Source organism: Pleurodeles waltl, chromosome 4_2 (genome assembly GCF_031143425.1).
Source record: "Pleurodeles waltl isolate 20211129_DDA chromosome 4_2, aPleWal1.hap1.20221129, whole genome shotgun sequence".
NCBI lineage: Eukaryota > Metazoa > Chordata > Amphibia > Caudata > Salamandridae > Pleurodeles > Pleurodeles waltl.
The window spans coordinates 520,371,451-520,392,561 of NC_090443.1; the positions used below are offsets into that span (position 1 = coordinate 520,371,451).

At 45.5% G+C, this 21,111-nt stretch overlaps 1 protein-coding gene across 5 annotated transcripts in view; it reads left to right on the forward strand.

Annotated features, from left to right (window-relative positions):
* The window catches only part of LOC138293040 (flavin-containing monooxygenase 1-like), a 378,358-nt gene that overhangs the window by 205,222 nt on the left and 152,025 nt on the right, over positions 1-21,111 (forward strand). For 4 of the 5 annotated variants that reach the window (XM_069232027.1, XM_069232025.1, XM_069232026.1 and 1 more), the window contains one exon: positions 4,626-4,685. The exons of the other annotated variant lie outside the window; for it this stretch is intronic. The gene's annotated coding sequence lies outside the window, so the exon portion shown is untranslated. The remainder of the gene's footprint in view (positions 1-4,625; positions 4,686-21,111) is intronic. 5 annotated transcript variants of the gene reach the window in all.

The following is a 21,111-nucleotide window of genomic DNA, read 5'->3' on the forward strand; positions in this document are numbered from 1 at the left end:
TGTTGTAAAGGCATTCCTGGTAAAGGCATTAGTAATAGGCATCTATTGATCCTGCATGCGTCACCCTGACCCCCACCCCAAAACCTAAAACCCCGACCCTCCACCCCGTCCCAAAACCTAAAACCACCCGCCCCCCCCCACCCCAAAACCTAAAACCCTCAGACCCCCCCACCCCACCCCAAAACCTAAAATCCCCGACCCCCCACCCCGCCTCAAAACCTAAAACCCCCTGACCCCCCACCCCAAACCTAAAACCCCCACCCCAAAACGTAAAACCCTCCGACTGCCCACCCCGCCCCAAAACCTAAAACCCCGACCCCCCACCCCACCTCAAAACCTAAAACCCCCGACCCTCAACCCCACGCCAAAACCTAAAACCCTCCGACCCGCCCACCCCGCCCCAAAACCTAAAACCCTCTGAACCCCCCACCCCGCCCCAAAACCTAAAACCCCCAAACCCCCACCCCGCCCCAAAACCTAAAACCCCCGACCCCTGCCTCAAAACCTAAAACCCCCCCCACCCCCTCACCCCAGCCCCAAAACCTAAAACCACCGACCCCCCACCCCCCAACCCGCCCCAAAACCTAAAACCCCCGCCCCCCCCACTTACCTGAGTCATCGCCTTGTCCTCCGCACCATCCTCCTCAGCCGACTCCCTTGTTTGTGCCTTAACCACGCATGTTCGTTGTTCAGGACATGCGTGGTTAAGGCACAAAACAATGAAGTCATGGTTAAGGAAAGCGTTGTTCCGCTTTCGTTAACCAGGACTTCGTTGTTACAGAGTTGGCGTAGAGGACGTTTCCCTATGAGGAAACCTGACAGTTTAAAATTACTGATTCATTGACTTTTTGAGCATACCAAGGTTTGCCCTGTTGTCAGTCTCATAAAACTTCTGCAGTGCTACAGCTGGACTATCCCCATGTGTATTGTCTATTCCTCCTTGGCGTTCGTTCAATTCAGCTGAGAAGGATATTTTGTTAATGCAGGGAATGGCTCCAAAGACTCATGACTAGACCTGCACGTAACTGTGACAACATGGACCCCAATAATGATACAGGCTACACATTGGCCCACACACTTGAACTGGACACCTTTGTGCAATTAACCACTGGAAATATGTGAACACGTGCTGCTTGGTCTGCTGGTCCTCCACTGCCACAGGAGAAACATAGGTCATTTATACAACTCAAACTGTGGCGTGACATTACATTTGTGGATTGCTTTTGGGACTTGGTGTCACAAACACTGTACCCACATAGCATATTCCAATGCCTGACTCATGGGTAGTATACAAACAAGTGCTCAGGAAGTGGTACCCGACATTCCAGGACATGTGATGGTCTAGTCTTGGAACATTGCCATGATCAACCGTCTTCTATCTATCCTGTGCATGGTTTGTCATTGGAGATGCTTATGTCCCAAAAAATCTGGGAAGTTCACACAGCATTTGTTGCTGCGTGTATGACAAACACATTTTCTTTCCCATTTCCACACTGAATAGCATCTGATTTTTGGCCACATTGACAACACGTGCATACAAGCACATTTAAGAAAACACGTCTTGTGATGGTCACACAGTGGGACAACTAAATTTGTAAGAGCCAATTCACACACATTGACACACAGGCAATGAGTTACTGTATTGAGTTGTGTAGCCTTGCTATCCTCTATTGACGCATAACCTTCTCAAACTGGGTAGTACCAATTTGTATTCCAAAAGTTTGGGCATCTATTGCGTCAGTGAAGAGTGCAAATCCGGTACAACAACTAGAGTATCATGGTCCGCAGTAGTATGATCTGCCTCATGTGCCCATACACCGGAATGCACAATGTTGGTGCAAACAGCGTATCTCTGTATAGTCACACCTGTCATGTACTAAAAAAATTGAGAAATGACCCAAACCCAGTAAAAGACAGAAATTTTGACGGATATGCGTTAAAAAAACTCATGTGTCAAAAAATGCCACATATGCATTAAAAAATCACGTTCACTGCCATGATACATCCATTGGCCCTGAGCAGTAATTCCCACACTGTACCCCATGAAATTGGTTAACTATGAAAAATATTTGAAAATATGGATGCAGGGTCATTTCTAAGCATGTGCGTAAAAAAAAATACGCACATACTGTAAGCGTTATAATATTTTGACGCATAAGAATAAAAACGCACCACATTTGAGGCAGGAAGTGATGTAATAGGATATCCTGTTTACAGAATTGGTACAGTGGGTGTACTTTCACTTTGCAGTCTGCGATTTATCTTGACTGTGTGGCTGTGTTTGGACTTGTCTCTCTGTGAATATTGTGAATTTGTCTCCTGTGTGCTCTTTATATTGTCTTTTAGTGTTTCCTAAGTGTATGTGGTATCCTGTGTAAGTGTATTTTTGTCATTTCTGGTGTCTAATTTTGTCTTTGTACTGTTGGGAGTCTGTTGTGGGTAGTGTTAGTTTTGGGATAGTTGGGCTGTTTTAGTGTTCTTTACTTTTTATTTCCCTCTCCTCCCTTCCCTTCATTATCCTCTGTACCCCTTAATTCCTTCTTTTCTTTCAAGCATGTTGGGTTGGCCAAACCTTGGTAGAATGGGAGAGGAGGAGCTTGGGGGATTCATTTGGCTGGTGTGCCACTTCTTCCCATTAATGATAGAAACAGGTGGCTGGGTGATACAGGGGTATCACACAGAAGCAAGGAGGCTCAGGTGGGCAAAGGTCCTGTACCATCTGAAAAGAATATACAACACACCGCGCAACGACCACCAGCTAAAACACCTTTGGGCTGACCTGGTTGCCAGGGAGCAAGACCTCCTCGACCACCTGGGGATTGTGATTGGTGGCCCTGTTGGTGAGCACATTTAAATGCTCTGCAGTGACAGTAGAAGATTTGTTCATATGCTGCAGGCAATGTTTTTGGACATGTGGAATACAAGTTAAACATACAGTTGCCGTGAGTTATACAATAATTCCTACACATTACTGTCATTTGTTGACGCAACAGCTGCACTAACTTACAAAACACAACTGTAAATTAGTGCTGCTTTCACGTCAATCGAGGATGCAAATGTCGCTCTAACATATGTTTTATGCATGGTCTGTGAGTGTACCAGGAAAGACAGTTTTTAATCCAGAAATTTTCAAGAATGTGTCCCCCAATTATTTCTGATACAACTGGATTCTAACACATACGTAACAAGTTATTTCTGACCTCAGGTAACATCTTAGGCTGATAGTTTGACTTGTTGTGCTGCATTTAAATTAGGGATGGATGCCAAAAGTAATGCACACGGGTTCATGTCAAAATGTTTGGTGCTACTTACCATAGCTGTGGCACATTAAATGAAGCAAATGATACAAATTGAGGGGTAACAACTATACATGGCCCTCTGTTCATTGTACCTGTGTGTTTTACATTGGTCTTAGTCACAATAGCTGGCCCCGAGCTAGTGCATTTGCCATCTGTGTTACTCTATTGCCATGTACTTCTCATAAGTTATGGGATCATCATGGGATACCTTACGTTGGGGAATGCATGATCACAATGGATTAAGTGCATGATGCCGTGCAAGAGACCCATGACCAATTCCATCATACATATAAAGTTCACTAATTCTTTGCTAGTTTAGTTTGGCACACCCATGCTGATCTACTGCAGCATATGTTAAATAACTAACCTCCAAGTATGGAGGCTATCACTGACATGGGTGTATGCTAAGATCAGAAGACCAGCATTCCTGTGACTGCTGTCATTCCGAAGGTACATACAAATTGAAACCTATATCATCATGATTGACACAGTGGTACATTTTCTAAGCAATGTGTTAATATCATCACAGTGTCAGTTTGCTGTAAATCTGCTGATCAACCAACTTGGCTAATATAAGATGATGAATGTTGCTCAACTGTGATTTCCTAAACCCATACTTGGTAAACAGGGCAATGAGTGACACATTTCAGGTGCAATGACTACACCTGTGCCCATTCAGTCTGTCATGGATGACTACAATACACACTGTCAATATATATCTCCTTGTTGTATCCAAATATTAAAACTGGTCAATCCATGCCTAGCCTCAAACTGTCACCAAATAATGCACAGGATTCCCTGCCATTATGGTGTCATAGGGGGCATATGTGGCTCAGCGTTCTCTGTTAATGTACCATATGTAACCTAGATACAACTCAGGCCCTACATGTAAGGGACCATAGCAAGCATGATAAATCATGACCTTAAATCAACCCACAGGTGTGTCACACAGTAAATGATTGTCCTTTGATGCCCAAGCCACAACACCTGAGTGACTGACATTGCAGTGCTCCAGGAAAGTGGCTTTGCATGTCTCTCATTAATACAAATGATGAGAGGAGTACACTCCATAAATGAGTCTGCAAACAAATGATGGAGCATGTTTGCCACTACATGATAGTTAGGGCCACTGCATGTGTGCAGATATGTGTATATCACTCACTGGAGTGACCGGGTCTGTACATGTTTGCAGTGGTATGTCTGTTGCAGAATCATCATGCCTGAGAGGCTAGACTTTCAGATTTAATGTTCCACACAGTAATTGTATTTGGAAGTGTTGTACAGTGCACAGACATTGAGCACATTTCTCCCTTCCATGCTTTACAGGTGGACCTGCCTCCTACACAATCGGAGAGGTGGCTCGATTTGCGGACCCAGACATCTCCAGTAAGTGTTGATATTTCTGTTCTGTGTTGTGTTTGCAGCTGTTGTGTGATTGACTCCTGTGTGATGGACACATAGCAAGGTATGATGTGCTGGTAAATGATCAGATATGTTACTTGAATGTAGTATAATTTTTTTCCATCTTTAAATTGGACAATCATTAGCGTATACTCATTTTTTGGGATTGTAGTACAGCCATTTCGGCATTGCCATGTGAATAGGGTGACATTTGTTGATAAAACTTGTATTAAGAACATTTATCAGAGGGACATATTTATGATTTAGTCAGCAGGTCATACCCTGAATCTCACAGAATAGGGATGCCAAAGTCTTACCCACAGACTTGAGCCTCCCTGCTCACTAATGAACATGTTTGACTGTATATTTGACTTCCTAGCAGCATGTTGCTCAACATGTTGTGCTACATGTATGTAGCACTTGAGTACAATGTCATAGGTGTGCATGCAGCTCATGGCAAGATGTGTGCTTGCATCTATCTGCTTGTTGTAAAACATGTATTAGTGGTGTTAAATGATGTTGACAATTGTCTACATTTCCAAACATAAATGTGGATGGGATTGTCAAACGTTTAGGTGTATCCTAGTTAGACATCCTCCTTACCTGTGGTGGACTGCCCAAACCCATGTACAGCTGTCCAAAGCTTCCTGGGTGTCCTAGATGTTGGAAAGTATTTGTTGCTTGCCCCCCCCCTCAGGCACAGGCTTAGGGTTATGAAATGTGTACCTAGGACTGCTGATCCATGTTTAGTACACTGACATGTAAATCTGTAAATCACTTGTCCAAGACTAGGATTACCACTCATGATTAGCAACCGCATTGTATCCTGGCAATTCCATTGACAAATTACGGATCTTGTGGCCCTTGATGGTCATCCAGAGGATAGTCATTAGTTTGCCTGTCACATGTGGAGGATTTGCAGCATTTTCGTATGTGACAAATGGCTGAACTATGATGCATAGGTCATTTAAGTTGTTACACATCTTTTAGAGCATTGCTGTGCTGTTAGCTAGGACATGTGTAGGCTGCGTTGGCATGTACTTCCTCAGGGACAATCTGTGATCTGTATGATGATATGGACTGTTTCTGGTACATTAGATGTATTGTCTGATTTACTTCAGTAGCTATATCACACAATTAAGTACCTAGGGCCATATTGATACTTTTTGACGCAAAACTGGGCCGGCGCAGTTTTGCGTCAAAAATATTACCGCTGGCTAACGCCATTTTGGTGCGCCATGCGGGCGTCAAATTTAAACTTTGACGCACAGCGGCGCAAACCACAGGTGGGAGTCATTATTTTTGACGCACACTGCAGCGTCAAGTCGTAAAGCACGTTAATGCTGGGTAAATGACTGTGGGTCGATTTACGACACCGCAAACCGGATATGCGCCGATTTTTGATGCAATACCGTCAAAGAAACCCGCGAACACTGCCATTTCATCAGAGGAGAGCCAAAATGGATCCCAGATGCACACACATTCCATCAACGTGCAGGCCATTGTTGATCACCAGGGATTGATCACCAACATCGTGGCTAAATATCCTGGGAGACATCATGCACAAACTCACCCCCTCTAGGCTGGCTGCCATATTTTCCATCCCCACCCGCACCTCCTTGGCCAGCTCCCGCTGTACTGCAACTACAGTTCTCTCAAAGCTGGTGCGGGTGTTGTTAGAGTCCTCAGCTGGGTTGGAGCTGGCAATTGGGGTGCTGGGTGGGTCCTCTGTGATGGCTGCTGTATCTGTGCTCATCCTTGCGACTGAAGGTGGGGTCTGGAGGGTCCCAAGGACATCTTGGAGGATCTGCTGGCTGATGTTTGTCAGCTCGTCATCCATGTCATCAGGGTAGTCCAGGACAGGCATATCCCCAGGAGAACCATCGTCCTTTGTAATTAGATATTGTACCATGTGTTGTGGGATTTGTAATGTGACGTGCCTGCCTTCCTATTTGTTGCACATTGTGATCTTAGTTCCTGCTCATTACGCCTGTCTTTAATATTAGCATTCTCCCATGGCCTATGCCCCACCTGCCTGTCACATGTATTGTAGTCAGTTTGGGGACTTGTCAGCATCACATCCTCTAGGTGTTGGTTCTGGCCAAATTGTGAATTGCCACCTTCTTGTCTTACTTAACCCTCCGTCTAGTTCCATTCTCATGGTGAGGCCTTGCACTGGCTGTGGTTGCTCTGATGGCACTTGCACCACACTTAACACTCTGGAACTGAGCCAGTCTCAGATATTTCACATCCAGCTATATGTTGCTGAGACCTAGCATATACTATGTATAGCATTGGCATGGCACACTACATATGTCAGCATTGGTAGTGTGTGATGTTGATGTTGGGGAATGTGCACTGATGGTCCTAGCAGTGCTCCATTTCCTCTTCTGACTGTGAGGGTGAATTTCACTAGCCGGTGACATATGTCCTCCCCCCTCAATGTTGTTGTCTGAGCAGTATGACATTTGGGATATTGCATGGTGTCATTGGAGCTATTGTGACCCAGGCACAGGGTGGACCCTGATATATGCAGCATCGGTATGACATTAGTGCTGTGTACCTCATAATGTTTATGAAAATGGTGGATGTTTGTAGCAACTATGGACAATCTCATTTGACAGGATTAGAAAATTTCTATTGATTACAGGGGATTGATAACATTGTCATGCTGAACCCTCTAATTTAGGTGTGTTTGATCCATGGGGACGTTACTGCCATTCGCTACTTGACCTGCACACACAGCAGAGGTGGTAGTGGCAACTGTTGTCAATGTTAAATTCTATTTGCAGATATGGGCTGAGACTGTTAATTGAACCCTAGGTCATGTAGGGAGAATACCACCTGACGTGTGACAGCAGGCCAGTTTTATGTTGTACCCTGCCCTCCTGGACTGGCTTTACATTTCCAACATCCTTGGCATGGCAGCATACCACCATACAAAGGTTGTTGGTGTAGTGTAGTACTGTGCTCCCGGATTCCTCTGAACGGGCCATGCACCTGTGCCGTGCTCCTTTACCCATGCCACTTCCTGAATATCATGACTTACATGCATTGAGAAGTAGGTATGTCCCCCCCGCTTGTGGTTAACATTTGTGCATTTTAGTTCTCCGTACAACTTACCCTGCATGTGTGTTGTTTCCTGCTAGTCTGCACTGTCCTGTCCCCGAATCCCTGTGACGATCTCCTCAGGGATGACGGCTGCCACCATCTCCTCCATGTGGCCCAGGGCCTCCTGCGGTGCTGGACTCCCACCTCCAGTATGCAGTGCTGCCTTCCTATTCCTGGCCAGCTTTTCCTTTGTCCTGCGCTTGCAGTCATGCCAGCATTTCTTGCACTCGATGACTGTTCTCCGTACTTCTGCCACACTGTTTATCTTGCCAATAATTTGTTGTCATATTGCCTCTCTCCTACTCATTGGCAACTTTGAGGTGACAAAAAGGCGGTGCTGCTGTTCCATCACCTCTTTCACCAGAATTTCCTGCTCCTCTGCACTGAAGCAACACTTTCTTTCCTTCTTCTCACTCTCCTGGGTCTTGTGTGGGTCCTCCTGGCTGGTTCCTGGTCTGTTGTCATCTTCCTGGGGTCTGACCACGCATCTGGGACCCATTTTGTCTCTCCTTAGCACATTTTGCAGTGTTTGCGCCACTTTTTGACGCTATTGCGTCAAAACACAGCACGTCTCCAGTTTGCCGCTTCGTAAACAGGATCACAGTCATTTTCATTGCATTAACGTAGTTTTTCTTTACGACGTGACGCATTGGTTTGAGTGAAATAAAAAAGACTTACACCAGTGGTTTGTGCCGCCGTGCGTCAAAGTATAGATTTGACGCCCGAGCGGCGAAAAGAAATGGCATTAGCTGGCGGTAAAATGTTTGACGCAAAACTGTGTTGGCGCAGTTTTGCGTCAAAAAGTATAAATATCGCCCTTAGCTTTCAGCTGCGTCACAAGTTCACCTGCGTCGCCATCACATTTAACAAGCTCTTTTGCTTGCCATTTTTTTCACCAGTTTGTTTGCCCTTAATCTTGGCACATTATCAGCCGTGGCCATCTACTGCAGCTTCCCACCTGTTTTCTCATAGGTGGTAAGTGTCTCAAAACATTTTGCAAGCAGTTCCCAGTACAATGTCAAGCTCCGAACAGATAGAATTCATTGTCTTGGGTAATAAAAAGTTCTTAACTAGCCTTTCTCCTTTAATTTCATATTAACTTGATATTTGTGTAACATGTGTGCGTTTTCACGACGCTTTACACAGTACATTACAGAGTCAGTCTGGGATAGGAAATAATCCCTGGCACCAAAGTAAAGAGGCTCCCAATAGTGAAACAGATAGCTAAAAGAGTGACCCACATTTGCACAAAAGGGCAGTTTTTAACTACCACCTTCCACCAGTGCTCCTCATCTCTCCATAACCCCTCTGCAATATGTTTTTCATTTGTTTTATAGTGTCTCTCATACCAGTGTGGGGTGTCAGAAAACTTTACAAGAGACACACATTATACAGAGGGAATGAATCATATGAATGTTCTTCAGTCTATAGGAATTGTTACATACAGCAATGAGGATTCCAATGTGTAGGATTCACATGGCATCCTTACTACTAGGCAGAATATTTTTTAAAGCGTTTGGTCTGGCGAAGCACAAACTCAGGATTTAAAATGTACAAAAGTGGTTAGGGTTGTCTTTACTAATAAGAATGCATTTCTACCCAAATTAACCTTTTTTTAGCAATATTAGGTTCATAAAAGACTGCGAGAAAACAACATTCTAACTTCTACCATGCGGTTTGTATGCAGCTGTTTGATGACAGTTCATACGTCATCAGGATTGTAACTTATGAACTGCAGGTAACAAAATGATCTATGACAAAAGCAGTAATCAACAGAGCTATTCACATAAAATAAAGTAATATGATCTGCATGTTACACGTTCTTTGCATCAGGCATAATAAACCATTGTGCTGCTTTATGATAAGTCAGCACTGCCACTAGACAAAACTCCAATCTCTCTTCCGCAGGAACATTGGTCACCAGAGTTATCTTGACATTTTGTTGTTGCTTGAAAACTGCTGGACACAAGGAACTTTAGAGCAAGCGCTTTTAAATCCCATAAGTTTTTTCTAAGCACAGTGCCCCCAAACTCAGTACCTGGTGCAGCCGCACGGGTCGAGCAGCCATAATGCCAGCCCAAATTCAAGTGTGCACAAACTTACATTCATCCCAATATTTTTGTTATAAACATTAAGCAAATCAATGTTTATGAATTTCATCCCTTTAATACAAATGTGAGTGGCACCTTTTCAGTGGACTTTGGTTTAACTATCTGTCCTCCAATTCTATTAGCTGCTTAGCCCTCCAATTCTCTTGCTTCCATCATTCTCAATATTAGCATTATGAGTATCTAACTAGTCAATATTTACTTATTTGATCCACACATAATTAAAATATAGGGCATTCTTGTGAGTGATAATTAGCTGAACAGTTTATCCTGCAGTTCTATTGGCTTCCCAGATCACCATGCCATAAGTTGGGCATCTCCTGGTGCTATAGTGGTAATAGTGCTAAAGGTGGTAAATGCATCACAATGTGGTGGAGCCAGCATTGTTGATTCCTGTTAGATTTCAACTTACATTTCTTAACATATAATTCTATTTTCTTGCAAGTTTAGTAGCCTTTTCGTCTACACACTGCTTTCCTTTGTTCCATAGATGGGGATTATTATGAAAAAGGCGTTTGTCATAATGAAGATGATAACTCCAACTTGTAAATGTCCATCAGATAAGAGACTATGGGCCTGATTTAGAGTTCAGCACACAAGATACTCTGTCACAAATACAATGGATATCCTGTTCGCCATATTACAAGTGCATTACAGCTAGTGGCACTTGTATTATGATGAACAGGATATCCAACATGTTTTTAATAAAGTAACCCATCTTCCAAACTCTAAGTCAGGCTCTCTATTTACACTGCAGTGAAAAAAAGCCTTACCTAGAATGAACTGACTCTGGAATACTGAGGATATTCAAAAGCAGACGTTCTCAATTAGAATATTTGGTTTAGTTAAATAATGTATAATCCATATTTCATTTCGAACATAACGAAGTAGATTACAACAGCGTCTTCTCCTTTTGAAACATATAAAATCCAAACTGAAATTCTGAAAATGAATTGCTCAAACTATTACAATTGTATTAACAGAACAAAAGGACTGAACCATGTGACTGTGAGTGAACTTGAGTAAGAGGACCATTGCATACAAAAAACACATTCTTGACATCCACCTTCTCTCTTGAATGCATTCAACCTACGTTTGATTATTGTGATCAACTACCCTACTGGCTTGTTTGTGGTGCAGTGCAAAGATGTAAAAAGAACATGTGATGGACGGAATGCTGACTAATGTCAAACATTCACCCCTAGTACAGAGATCTGGGCCTAAATTAATCGTTTTTTTGCCACCCATGCCGTTCCAGTTTGGACCCAGCTATATCCAAATCAGTCTTGACCCTATTCCCCATGGGAACGGTCTAGCCCGAACTGCCAAGCCAGGTCCTCCCTGGACTGGAAACAAGCATCCTAGGACCAGTTTCAGGGTATCACCCTTCATCAGCCAGGCTAGCTTGATTCCAGTGGCATGGAGAGCACAGGACCCACGTCTGGGCATACCCTTCCCACTTGGGCCTACAAATGCAAAGTGATGGGCAGAATGCTGAACAATGTCAAACATTCACCCCAATACAGAAATCTGGGCCTAAATCCATAATTTTATATTTTATTCCCACACAAATTTAACCATATCCTTTGAAATAGATTCCACTCCATTGCTGAAAAATATTCCTTTAGAGAATCTTTAAGAATGTGATTTATTAAATCAGTAGGGGTGTGTGAAATTTGCATAATTTGATTTTACTGAATCACAGCAACAGCATACTGTTACTTGTAATTAAGTGAATTGCAAATCCACCATTATGCACTATGTGTTAGCTCAAAATGAGTCCTTGCCTCAATTTGCACGGCTGCATTTCAGGTTAAAAAAATTGTGAGAAACAACCTTTTGCGTTTTGTTGTTCAAGTGGGTTTGTGGTAACTTTTTACTGTGGAAGGTGTGTTCATGCTACATTTTTCTGCAAATGGCACTTAATTACTTGGCATGGCATAATGGCATAATTTGGGGAAATTCGGGTAACAAGTGTAACATGAATTTCCCGAATTTATGTGAATTTCACCAAGGTAATTTAAATTTCACTCAAACCTATTAATTCATTGAGAAGAATGTGTGCTCTTAATACATAATAACCCAGCAACCCTCCTTTTACTGTGAACCACGTATCCCATTGTAGCATTTGACTCTCTCAGGGTAGTGAGGCAGAGCAGGCCAAAGTCTACTCAGGGTAGGTGGCGTGCGCTACTGCTCCTGCCTGCAAGCATTCAGCAAGTATCACCCCATAAATCAGGACCTGTTAGTGCTTTTGCATATGAAAATGAAAATTACCTTACTATTTATGCGCTACTCAATACTAGGCATTAATTCAGAAATATGTGTCTTTGTCTGGGCACTTGGCACCTCTCCTAGGTTTATCTCAGCTGTACCACCAAGGGCCCAAAGCAGAATGCTCTGCCTGCACCCTCTAGTTCCCACAACCTCCTTGTTAGCTACTTGCAAAGCAGATGATTCAGGGGGAGTCAGGGTCACACTCCAGCAGGGTCAGTCTACAGAAGATAGAGGGGAGCCTTTCTGGGTCCCGCCAGCAGGTTCACCTATTTACTGCCCTTAAAAGGGTGTGGGGGCCAGCACCACTGCCCTAGAGAAATTCATCCTAGACTCTGGGTGCCAACTAAAGTCAGAAGATCTTAAATCCATCTTTGTAACAGGGGTCAGGTATCTGCTGTCCTCCAGTTGGGCATTTGTCTTGCATTGCTTGGCCCTTGTCAAGACTGCTCAAAAAGTCTCTCTCTTGTGCAGGGATTTTTAAGTGGGTGTGAAAATGTCTGAAAGGTAGGAACCTGTAACCAGTGATGGGGTAAGACATCATAATTTCATCCCTGTCCCAACCCTCCTGCACATCATTGCGTAATATTCCAAATGGCGACTTAAAGTATTTTTAGTAATTAACTTGGTGCCAATCATCAGCTGAGTGAGGGAAATATGACAAATCCTTAAGAGCCAGAAAGAATGCAGATGCCACAAAAGTGACATTTGGTCTGCAGTCTGGGCCTATTTTTATCCTGAGATTGGTACTTCACCTGAATCCAAGCACTACAGTCCTGCACTATGAATGAACACTCAGATTATAAGGTTTACACCAGGTCAGCACCATTCCCTGAAGGGTTTCTTCTGTGATAAGCTATTTGAGCATAGATAGCAGGCTGAGCCAGATGGTAGTCTCACATACTCAACCAGCACAAATGCGCACTTGTGTCTTTGATGTGTAATCTGAAGAGGTGGTCAAAGGGTGGGTGCCAAAAAAGACTGTCACACAGGGCGCCACCAGCGTTAAATGCGGCCCTAACTACCAGCTCTTACAATGCAGTCTCTGAAAAATGTATTCATCTGAGGGTCCATTTCAGTCCACTAGAATTTCAAAGCTTACTTCACATTTAGTCACTGTCAGTCCTATATAATCCTTAAAGCCCAAATCCACAATTCTGTCTCAAATTGAAAGGAGGAAAAAAGGTATTGCTTCACATCAACAGTTGCCATTCGAGCAACAATTGTCCAAAAATGTAGGCAAATGATTGTATTTGTACTAATTCCGGTCTACCTTGTGGCCAACTGCTTACTATATCTTACTACTTACTTTAAATGTTCATGCTTTCCTACTCCCTCACACCGTTAGCGCGTCAGAGCCTTAATGAGTAAACTTACAAGGAGACACGTTTAGGTCAACAAACCTTTCGACCACGTTTGGGAACTTCCCAGCACAAAATATTTTCTTGGCATCACCAATCAATGAATCAATGAACAATCAATAATAACAATCGCTGGTCAATAAACATATAATAAAACTTAACCATTGAACTCACCATAACTCCCCAGTTCACGAATAACCACACCAGTTTAGTCAAAAGTTAAGATATTTATTTCCCTATTGGTTACAATCTAACATCATGTCTGTTAATATTATTTGTAATAAACCACGCCAAACAATCCTAATTAGTGTAATAAAACATGACTTTGATCAATGCATCAGTTATATTCATTCAGTATTTAGGCACATCATTAATATGAAGCAACTTAGCAGAGTCTCATTAATACATTGATTCAACAAAGCAAGAACTCAGTCATTTGTCTATTTGCATAGGATAATTGTGAACACCTTAACTAACCACGAATTAGCATTAGCATGTTGGGCGTCATGCAAAACATTTTAGTAAACACAAATTTGGAAAACATCTAAACTAAGGCCTCTATCAAAATAGCAGTTGGTACCTAGAAAGAAAAGGCAAACAAATCACAAATGTTGCATAGGATAGTTACCAATCTAAAAGATCAGCAAACAGCGTCAGTCTTCATCCTCAGGACATCAATCGATTCCCCATCGGCAGAGATAGGGCGGGGTGAAATCTCAAGATAGCATAGTTCAGAAAACGAATTGCTTCCCTCAGATGGAGGAGAAGTTAATATCAGACAAGAATGAGGTAGAGGAAGGTTTGAAGTGGCAGGACAATTTAACTCTAAAGTATGGGTTTGAAGTGTCCGGAAAATGGCAAATGACATAAGTCTTATGGCAAAAGGATAAAAACAAATGTCCCCATCAAAGTAGAAAAGGAAAAGTGTCAATGTTTCTCTTGCGTTACACCGTTAAATCAAAACTGTCTAATTGTTCCCTGATTCCTCATTGGATAAGATTTGGTGCATCGTTATCTCTGTCCAATAATTCGGTAAGCACCTTACTAGAATTTTCCCTCGTTTACAGCTCCCATGTCACGGATTGGTCCATGTTATTGACGTCTTCATGGTTGGAATGTCAGGTAGAAAATGTTACACTTTTACGCTCCAGTCAGTGTCTTCATTGTCTTCTCCTAGTACAGTTAACCTTGCACCTGTTGCGAATTACACTGTTGCATCCAGTAAGAATGTCGCCTTGAGCAAGCCGGTTCTCATGAGAAAGAATTTACGACGGCTACACTCATATATCCCCAGGAAAATTACAGCTTTGTGTCCTTCAGGAAAACAGCGCATTTACACATTAGAAAAATACAATTCAATACGAGGCCAGGCAGCTAGGCCCAAACCCTCGCTAAGCTAAGGCCCTCTGATTTAATAAAGTAACTCTTAACATATAACTCTAATTATGATATACTAATAAAAATTCAAAACATTATTGCACAATAATTCAGAAGTAATAAGCTTTTCATTAGTCTTCAATTACATTGGTAGCCACTCCCCGTGGGCACATTACAAACGTGTGCATTATTTTCCATGTTAACACATTTTCTATGCAGCTTCATCACACAATATATTTGCAAGATTTCATAATTAATATTAATTTTAAAAGACACACTCTAACAACACCATTCCTCATCTGACAGCCTGCATGAATTCATTACGTCCACTAATGCCACCAAACCTTTTTCATCTTCGTGTCCCTCTAACTCATCCTCTCATTTCATTGGAAGTCTTGCTGAATAATCTGTCCACACATTTTCCCACCTGGAATATGCATTACATCAAAATTTTGTTACAAACAATTTGAACGCAGCCTGGTCAATCATTGGAGTATGATCTTTAAAGACATCCCCATTCAGAATGCATTCAGGTAGCCTGTAGTGAATCACCAAAACAAATTTCATCCCCTGTAAAAAACGTACATTTTTCTATCACCAAGCAACAAGCCAAAAACTCTTTTTCAAAGATAAAGCACAGTCTTTCTGTTTTACACAATGGTTTTGTACATGACATCAGTGGTTTTACCTAAAACAACTTCATTCTGTGATAGGACAGCCCCTAGTCCAAAATCACTAGCATTCACTATTAGGATACACATAGCTTTCCAATCATATACTTTCAACGCTTTCCCTGATACAATCTTTTATTTCAATGATTGAAACTGACTGTTTAACACAATCTTAATCCTAATCAAATAATTTATTGTTCCTCAGCAAGTGCTGTATGCTCTCTGTTTTACTGGCAAAATGCTCTATAAATTTTGATTACAAGAAGCATAAATATAAAAACTATATATAAGCAATTGTTTCCACTGGTCCTGGGTGTGAGTAAGATCTTTTTTCTGACAAAACAGGTCTTAATTACTCAATCCTTTTTTCTAAAATTCACAATTTTTTACTAACTGTAATTCCTATTTTTATTGTTCTAAAATCCTATCAGAGACATTCTTGTCTTTCCCTGCTACTAGACTGACATACTAGAAGGTGACTGCTTCTACAGCACTGTCAAAACTTTCAACATTCGGATTTCAAGTATGAATGAGCTAGTTTAAATATGAACAGTATTCTGCAAAATTGAAAGGCCCCAACAGATGAAATAAAGGCCCTCAATACAACCCTGGCGGTCGGTGTTAAAGCGGCAGTAATACTGCAAACAGTCCGGCGGCAAAAAAATGGAATCATGTCCATTGCGGAAACCGCCAACATAGACAACCACTTTAACACTCCGACCACCACGGCTGTAGAAACAAACACCACGGCGGTAACCGCCAACAGACAGGCGGAAGACAATGTACAGCCCACCGTACCACAAAAGGGCCTATCCGCCACCTTTTCCGGGGTGGAACCAACGCAAACAAAAACACGGTGGAAACAGTACACAGAAGGGAAAACACTCACCTTTCCACACCCCACGAGGAACCAGGACGCCATGGAGCCCGAATTGCAGATACTGCAGATGCTGGTCTTCCTTCTCTTCTATCAGGAGCACTAAAGACGGCGGCGCCAACCATGGTGAGTACTGCACCTACAACACAGGGGAGGGGGGAGGGAAAAGAGAGTGACACACACACGCAACACCCCCACTCCCACCCTCACCCACAACATATTACACACAAATACATGTAGCAACATTACACATACACCTCCCACCCCCTGGAAGAACGCAAGGACAAAAGGAAATGATTTGAACAAATGTAATCATGTGAAATCTCATTATCAAAGTTAAAAATCCAGTAAATACAATTATGTACACCAACTACACAAGTCCGGATAGTGCACCAATCATTGTACGTGGACCACTGGGCCCAAAATGCATGGGCGAAGCCCACACTAGATACCTGACTGGAAACAGAGAGAACACTGCAGGGGCATCAGATTGAAATGAAACAGGCACCTCAGGGGGAGGGGGGCACCTCAGCCAGATGAACGCACGCCGCCACTGCTGCACGAGGGGGCTCCATGCCCATTGCTGTATCCTGGGGAGTGCAAAGCCACAGTCTCTCAAGTGGGTGGGTTGCCCACTGCTTTATCCTGGGGAGTGCAAAGCCACAGTCTCTCAAGTCTCTCCAGTGGGTGGGTTGCCCACTGCTTTATCCTGGGGAGTGCAAAGCCACAGTCTCTCAAGTCTCTCCAGTGGGTGCTTTGCCTACTGCTTTATCCTGGGGAGTGCAAAGCCACAGTCTCTCAAGTGGATAACAGTCTCCACTTTTTCTGGAGAGGGCATGGTGCCCAGAGCGCTTATCCTGCCAAGGACTGAGGTAGTGGATGTGATTCTCCACTGGTTCTGGAGGGGGCCTGGTGCCCAGAGTGCTTCATCCTGCCAAGGACTGAGGTAGTGGATGTGATTCTCCACTGGTTCTGGAGGGGGCCTGGCGCCCAGAGTGCTTCATCCTGCCAAGGACTGAGGTAGTGTATGTAATTCTCCACTGGTTCTGGAGGGGGCCTGGTGCCCAGAGTGCTTCATCCTGCCATGGATTGAGGTAGTGGATGTGATTCTCCACTGGTTCTGGAGGGAGTCTGGTGCACAGAGTGCTCCACGTGCAGTGTGGCCGGTACAATTCACTCACCTAGGTGTGCGTGCCACGACATTGGCGATGTACAGGTAAGCATGATACGCCATGGAGGCAGCGACATACCCCACACTGCTGCAGCTTCACATTCCACCTGCAGGTGCCAACAGTGATGACAGTAATGCTTCATGGAAGCTGCCCAGGGTCCTGGAACACACCACCGGCCTCGGACGACTGACAACTGGGGATGGTATGCATGTCAGCGGTGGTGCCACTGTCCGAGGACGCCGCAGGGCCGCTGATGGTGCTTGTGACGGTGTCTATGGTGACGGTGCTGGCGGCGGGGTCTGTGGCGGCGGGGCTGGCGGCGGGTGTCAGCACCTGCTGAGGGAGAAAGCAGGATGTCTCCTGCAGCCTCGGACAGCTGCCGACCGGGAAAGAGGCTGGGGACTATTACAGCGGCTGTAGACGTGCAGGAGGCGGTGCAGGTGGTGGTGCAGGTGGCGGTGTTCGCCGCCGTACAGGTTGGAGTTGACGTGGACACAAGGTGTGACACTGGTCCCTCAGTCTGTGCCACCATGCCCTCTCCTGACCTGCCCTTCTGTTTTTGGTCGTTCCCCACCTTGGATGGTGGCGCAGTTGTCTTGCCACTATCCTCTTTCGTTTTTGATGACCCCTTGGTGGCTGGTGGTTTCGGCTTCTCCCTCCGGGATGTGGGCACCTTTTTCACCTTGGCAGGTGGCTGAATGTCCTTGCCCTCACTATGTGGCACACTGGCAGCCCTGATGGTTGGCGCACTCCATGACCCCGCAGTTGCTGGCACCACTGTGCCTGGGGATGTGGTGGCTGAGGTTCTGGGCTGGGACCTAGAAAGCCTGGCCCTAGGGGAAGGACGGGGGGAGGTGTAGTGAAGAGGTCAATGTTAGCCAGGAAGAGTTTTTTAGACACACTGGGACGGGAAGATGGAGGGGGTTTGGGAGTGGAGGAAGAGGTAGTGGTTGTCGGAGGTGTACGTCTGCTGAATTTGGCTGAAGGTGCATGGGCTGGAGGCTGTTGTGAGGTGGATGGCTGTTGGGTGGGTCTGTGTCTGCGTTTGTGCACTTTGGGAGGAGGGCTCACAGACACACTGGTAGAGGACACTGGGGATGTGCGAATGGTAGTGGGTGTGGTGAGTGCATGTGAGCGGTATGTGGTGGGCGTGCTGGTGATGGAGGTAGTGGCTGAGGATGTAGTGCATGCAGGTGTGGGAGAGAGGAGGGAGACGTGGAGGAGGGGGACACAGTGGAGGAAGTGGATGTTGCTGGGTCTGCATGGGTATGTTGCTTGTGTGAGTGCCTGTGGGATGTGTGGTGCTTATGTTTGCCTGAGCCACTCTTGTGTGTTGATGTGTGTGCATTCTGGTCTGATGGTGTGCTTGGGATAGGCAGAGGTACAGGGGATTGGGTATCGGTGGAGGAGGTTGGAAGGGGGAGGCTGGACACAGGGACAATGGCTGCCATCAGTGCTGAGGCCAGAGCCTGAAATGCTCTCTGTTGGGCTGCCAGGCCAGAATGAATGCCCTCCAGGTATGCATTTGTTTGTTGCAAATGCCTCTCAACACCATGGATGGCATTCAGAATGGTAGACTGTCCAACAGTGAGGGATCACAGAGGTCAATAGCCTCCTCGCTGAGGGCAGCAGGGCTGACTGGGGCAGGGCCTGAGGTGCCTGGTGCGAAGGAGCTGCCCACCCTCCTGGATGAGCGGGCACGGGACAGATGTTGAGGGGCTGCTGGGAGGGCGGTGCTGGTAGGGGGGTGGCGGCTGTACCTGTTGATGCTGGGGGCATAGAGGGGCCCGCCACCGCAAGGGAGCTCCCAACAGAGGAGGAGTCACTGTTGCTGGTCTCTGCTCCGATCCCCGTCGTAGAGCTCCCCTCGCCCTCCGTCCCACTGGTGGCTTCAGACTCCGTAGCTTCACCATTCAGGACCAAGTGGGATGCAGCTCCCTCCTGCTCCAGTGCCAATGCTCCTCCGCCTGATGATGCTATTGCACGCAAGAACAGGGAGACAAAACAAAAAGGAGGGGGGAGACAGAAGAAAGACATGTTCAGCGCATGCAACACCACTACCGTTGGCAGACACAACAGACAGTGAGCAGCCCTCTGCACTACACCATGCACTTATAGTTCCTAGATTTTTCACATGCCCATGGGGTACGAGACCTAAGCCCAATTGCTGCACACCTGGAAGTCACAGGAGCCTGACTAGGTGTAGATGGCTCTTACCACTAGTGGGGTTTGGGTGCCACATAGCCTGCCTCACAAGAGACATTGCCTACCAAGATTGCCCTGGCCTAGGGGAACCCACTGCCCACCTCCCCCGCCCAGACACCTCGTAATGCATGCAGAGTCAGCTGAATGAGAGTGTACTCACCCCCTTGTGGCTGCTGTGATGCCCTCAAGCGCCCATCCAACTCCGGATAGGCCACTGCCAGGATCCGGAACATCAGGGGGGTCATGGTGCGAAGGGCACCCCTCCCACGTTGGGAGGCCATCCCCAGCTGGGCCCCCGCCGTCTTCTTGCTCCAGCGGCGCAGGTCCTCCCATCTTTTATGCAGTGGGTGCTCCGTCTCTGGTAGACCCCCAGGGTCAGGACGTCCTTGGCGATGGCACGCCAAATAGCCTTCTTCTGGTGGGCGCTGACCTGGAGGAATGGGACAGGGTGAAAGGACATTACTCACCCAGCTGGACCGTGATACTCATTGCCCACCAGTTCCCACCGATGCCATGACGCACATACACTCACCATCCGCAAATGTGGGCCTCAGCCCCCCCTATGTATCTTCCAGCCACACCACTCAAAGCAGGCATTGCCCATTCAGCATGCTCACAGTGTACTCACCTGTTTGTCTGGAGGACCGTTCAGTTGCGTGTACTGGTGGAGGACCCCATCCACTAGTTTCTCCAACCCCTCTGAAGTGAAGGCAGGGGTCCTTTCCCCAGACACATGAGCCATCGTCGCTTCCAGACACAGGTCACAGCAGCACTTGCAGTGTAGGTCCTCTCCTGTTGAAGGTCAGGTATCAAGTGAGTGAACAGACAGAAAATGGCGGTCACGTCTGCGGCGGTGCGCACCATCACCACCGGCGTACATCATCATTGGCTCCTGGGACCCATAGGGCCCAATGTTAACCAATGCTGAATTGCGCCGCGGTCTTCGACTCCCTACCGTAACGGTGTACAACGCCAGCGCAGTTACCTCATGTCCCCTTGTCCCACCTTACAGGTGCCATTTCAGGGGGCCACATGGTATTAATAATAACTGTGTCCCACTTATCTAGGCCTGGAATACTCACAGTTACAAGCACATTGCGGATTAATAAATTTCTGCAAATGACATTTTGTGATACCTCAGTGTTGGCTGACTCTCTGCTCGCTGTTCTCCTCCATAGGGCACATCTGCTGGGGCAGGTGATGAGATGGTGGCACCCTCGGTGTACAGACCCCTGGTGGACCTGTCGACAATGAA